Here is a 5044-nt window from a genome sequence, read left to right as displayed (position 1 = left end):
GGCGTCATCTCCCCGGGCCCTGCCCACAGCCCCGGCCCCCTTCTCCTCCCACTCCCCGAGCCAGCCTCGCTGAGGCCCGGAGGGCTTTGAGGCCGACGAGAGCCGGGGAAAGGGTTTCCCGTGCTGGGGGGGAGCCCTCCGAGGTTGGTGCCCCCAGCCCCAAAAGCTGCTCCCTGGGGCCGGAGGTTTTTGAGGTCCCTTGTACGCGCTGCTTGCTCTCTGGGATCGCCCGCGCCTCGCAAAGCTCCCCGTCCTCGGCCCGCCGAGCCCTGGGGAGGTGCCTGGGTGTCGCTCGAGGCTTTGCGGGATCTGGGGGTGGCAGCCGGGCTCGGGGGGATGCTCCTTAGGGAGCGTTTGCACCTTGTTGGCCCTCGGTTGGGAGGCGGAGGAGCTGGGGTGGCCAGGGCAGGCTGTCCCACCCATCTCAGCAAGGGGCATCTGTGCCAGGGCTCAGAGCATTGCTCCACCTGCCTGGGGAGCTCCAGGCAATGCCGGAGCTCCCCAGGCAATGCCGGAGCTCTCCAGGAGATGCCGGAGCTCCCCAGGCAATGCCAGAGCTCCCCAGGCGATGCCCAAGCTCTCCAGGTGATGCCTGAGCTTCCCAGGCCATGCCTGAGCTCTCCAGGCCATACCCAACCTCTCCAAGCGATGCCCAAGCTCCCCAGGCCATGCCCGAGCTCTCCAGACCATGCCCATGCCATTTGCACCCTGCGCACAGCACCCTCGGGTGCCCCCGATGCCACGACACAAGCCGCTCTCGCATCCAGCGGGTCAGTGGGTGCCGGGAGCAGGAGGGCTGCAGGAGCATCCCCCCGGCACCTTGCTGCTGGGGGGCTGGAAAATGGGAACATTCAAAGCCTGGGTGCTGGAAAGCCATCGGAAGCTGGCAGGGAGTCTGGCCAAGGGCTTGCCAGGTCCTCCCAGGCCCTGCCGCCGAGGATTTCCTGCCTCTGGGGACTGCTGGGAGGATTAGGCACCGGTCCGCGGGGCGGGCTGAAATTAGAAGGCCTGAGCTATTCCTGCCAGGGTGAAGCCAGCCCTGAGCTTTCTCCCAGCTGCACGCACGCGGAGCAGACATGGGAATGTGCCCCCAGAGCTTCCTCCAGGGAAAAGCTTTGGGAGCTGTCTATGAGAGCAGAATTTCGTTATGGACGGGCTAAAAACAAACCATGGACAAAGAGGGGATTAAATCCCCGGGGTGGGAGGAAGGAAGTGAAGCCGTGATCCTCACTGCCGTTTGTCTTTACTGGTAATCCTATCAGGCAGGCAACCCTTCGCGTATGGATAATTGTATTCTTAGTAACAATCGACCACGGCACTTATCCTCCCCTCTCCTGCTTTGCGTTTTGTGGGCACTGATCATCAGAGCTGCTCGAGGGCTCGGCCAAAACCTCCAGAGCCTGGTGGCACCTCAGCGCCATTCAGCAGAGGGTGGGTTCAGCATCGTTTTTGGATGCATATTTGGTCCCTTCCTCTCCAAATCCACTCTTCATCTCAGCAAAGCTACCAGCTTCCAGACGTTTGACTCACCGGGTGGAAAAGCATGAGGCACACGCCCGCCAGCCATGCCCAGCAGAGAGATGCGAAGCAGCACGAATCGCTCCAAGGACAGTCAGATTTAAATTCTTCCTCAAGAAGTTTCTGGGGGACTCTGCCAGGGAGCAGTAGGAGCAAGGAGCCCTACAAAACCCACGGCACCGAGGCTCTCGGACTGGCTCTCTGCTCCCGTGGTCGGGTGGGCGGTCGGATCTGGGGACAAGGAGGAATTTCCTCCAGGCAAGGCTGGGGGTGGCCGGCTGTAGGGTGACTTGGGGCATCCTTACCCACTGAGCTACGTCTGCAGCCATCGTAACGCCCTTGGTTGCTGCTAACAACCATCTCCTGCTCTTGTTCTCTAGCGCTGCACTTTCCACAGCTCTTGGTTGAAGTCTGTCGGAGGGCTCAGACATCCTTAAAAAACACTTACGGCCTTGAGGTGACACCTGGGGGTGCCAAGGACACAGCTGCAAGAACATCTGCTGCAGCCGAGCTGGCTTTACCCAGTGACAAGACGGCAAAATCAGCAACAGGGCTCAGCTCCCTGCCTCCGGGCTAAGGGCTGGGCTGTCCTGCAGAATAGGATCTGACGGGGATGGTGCCCCAAGCAGAGCCCAGGCCCGGCATGCCCCGTGTGATGCCCCCTCGTCCCCTCTGTGGCTTTCCAGAGCCAATGGGATAGAGTAAACTTGCCCCGATGCAGCCAGGATCCCACTGGCAGGGACGGAGGGTTATTTGTATGGTTCCCCCATCAACTTACTCATAAAATATGCTGCTGTCTCTGCGAACTGCCACAGTGACGGGAAATCCGCACGTCCAGCAGGGTGGGACGCCCACAGAAGCTGGTGGCAGCTCCTTTGTGTTCCCAGGAGCCAGGCTTGGTGTCACCGAGAGGTTCTGCAAAACCACAGAGAGGGGGCTGCAAACTGACAGGGGGGTGAACGGGATCGGCTCCTGCTGTGCTGCATCCCAACAGCAGGATTAATGGGATCAACTCCTGCCATGCTGCATCCCAACAGTGGGATGAAGGGGATCAGCTCCTGCTGTGCTGTATCCCAACACTGGAACTAATGGGATCAGCTCCTGCCGTGCAGCATCCCAACAGCAGGATGAACGGGATCGGCTCCTGCTGTTACACCACGCGCTGCGGGGCCAGCTTGGAGCAGGGGGAGCACCAGGGGGGCTCCCACTCGTGATGCTCTGCGTGGGGGCTGCTCCCCACGTGGGTAGCCCCAGGCCGAACGGGCAGGCTGCCCTCTCTTGGGAGAAGCCCAGCTCTGCAGCAGGGAGCCGGCTGCAGCCAGGGGGGGTCCCATGGGTGCTCACTGGCAGAGCAGGGCCAGGCACAAGGGCTGCTGTGCCACGGCCAGCTCTGCCCCTCAGCACGAGTGGTGCAGTGCCTTGTCCAGGGAGCCAACTCTGTGTCCCCAATTCGTCCCAGATCCCATTTCCCTTCCAACAAAGCACGAGCACACACTGGTCCTATTGTCTGAGCTCAGGCTGTTTCTGCAAGCCCCACTCACGCTCCCCAGCATCCCAGAACGGCCACGTCCTCTCTGCTGTGGCACCAGAAACCAGAAGTCATCTCGGCCAAGGTCGCTGCCTTTACCCTGGTCTTCAGCTGGCCCCGACTCAGAGGCCACCAACCCAGCTGAGTGCCCCGCGGTCACCTCCTCACACCCGGCCGTGCCCAAGCTCTGATGTGCTCAAGGACTGCTCCGGCTCTCTGCCGGCAGAAGCCTGGGTGCCACGAGCAGCTCGGCTCACCCAGAGGTGCGAGCAGCACAAGGGTGGTGATGGACAGACCCGGCTCTCGCTGAAAGGATGGATCCTACTAAAGGGCTCTCTTGTGAGCACTTGTTTTCAGACCTTCCCCCTAAGCACCCGTTGCCAGCCCCCTGACCCGGTACAGCTGTTCTTTCATCACGTTCAGGCCCCCATTTTCCAGCGTAATCCCTAAACTACAGCGATCTCCGAGCTGTTGACGGCTCACCAAGTTCTGAGCCAGCTGTAGGGCCGGCTTTGCTTTCGGAAGCAGGCTGGTAGGGGCTCCAAGGCCTTCTAGAAGCAAACCAACAGCTTGGGTCCCCTCCCAGCTGCAGCAGGGCTGGCAGAAGACGCAGCCTGGGGGCTAACCAAGGCAGCGCTGCATCAGCGAAGCGATCTGGGATTCTCACCCAGCCCTGCTGGAGCCACTCCTCTCCCAAGCGCCCCGATGCCCCTCCTGCCCTCCCTGCGTGGCAGCCCCCAGCCCCAGGTCCCTGTGTTTAAGGAGAGGGCACAACTGCTGAGGACAGGCATCGCGCAGCTGACAGCTCTCAAATCAGAAGGGACAGGCAATGAGTTGTTGGGTTTTTTTCCCCCCTTTTGGACACATTTCCAACCAGCTCCACCTGCCACAGTTTGCACTGCTCCAGCAGCAGAGGAGGGGCAGCCCCACAGAGGAGCCTTTGCATGGCTTGAAAAGCAGATGAAGCTCTGCAAACACGTTAGTTTAATCCCGAGCCAGTCCCAAATCATGCAGTCACTTGGTGCTGTGGCTGACACTCAGCTAGAAGTGCCGTCCTGTACTCTTTGTGACTTGTTTGCTAACTGCCACAACAGAAACTCCAGCAGTTATTTGCTTTTACATCAAACTGAAGGCACAAGGACATCAGCGAGGTGCGGCACAATCAGCTCTCCGCATCCCCCCTCGTAGCCTTGTTGTGTCGTCGGCTCCCCAGGAGCAAGGAAAAGCTCAGCACACGCTGTTGCTCTTGTTTAAACAAGATGTTAGGTTGCAATTGTCACAGAAAGGAAGTCAGGTAGGTAAATCAGGGGAGTAAAGCTAAATCAAGGCCACAGTGGCGCTGAAGGAGGTGCGCTCAGTACCTGCAGATTAGGAAGAACAATGGGATTATTTTAAAACTAAACACACAAAGTCACCTCTCTTGGGAAAGAGAAGCAGGAGAGATGTTAGAAGAACATTTATACGGCGGCTCTGCATTGCTCTCAGCCACCACAGCTCGTGCCGTTTTCTGGAACTGGGTCTTTTAAACGCTGAGCACTGGTGCCCCAGAGAGCCCACACAGGAGAACAGAGGCTCGTTACCGAGCACGGCTGTCTGGCTGCACCGAGCGAGGCAGCAGCCAGCAGAGGGTACGAACAGGGCACTGGGGGAGAGCTTGAGGAGCGACTGGAAAGGAGAAAAATTATTATTTTTTAGCCAACAATAAACAAGAGGAGTTTTTACATCAGTGTTTGGAGAGGGAAGGACAGAGGCTTACGCAGAAATCAGCGACCTTGTTTGCTGCCAACACAATTCTCCAGTGTTTCATTCCACAATATATATATATAAATATTTCAAAAGCCTCCAGGCTGCGTCCCACACTCTGCTTCAGCTTGTTTACCCGCAGCTCCTGCTTTCAACAGAGCTCAGGGACAAGGTACACCACCCTACTGCAGGACACAGGGGTACCTGTACTTCTTTCGGACCACGATACAAAAGAAAAGCGACTAGCAAACAGGA

This window comes from Anser cygnoides, chromosome 19 (genome assembly GCF_040182565.1).
Source record: "Anser cygnoides isolate HZ-2024a breed goose chromosome 19, Taihu_goose_T2T_genome, whole genome shotgun sequence".
Classification (NCBI taxonomy): Eukaryota; Metazoa; Chordata; class Aves; order Anseriformes; family Anatidae; genus Anser; species Anser cygnoides.
The sequence above is the reverse complement of the archived record's forward strand: the minus strand, read 5'-3'. Positions refer to the sequence as shown.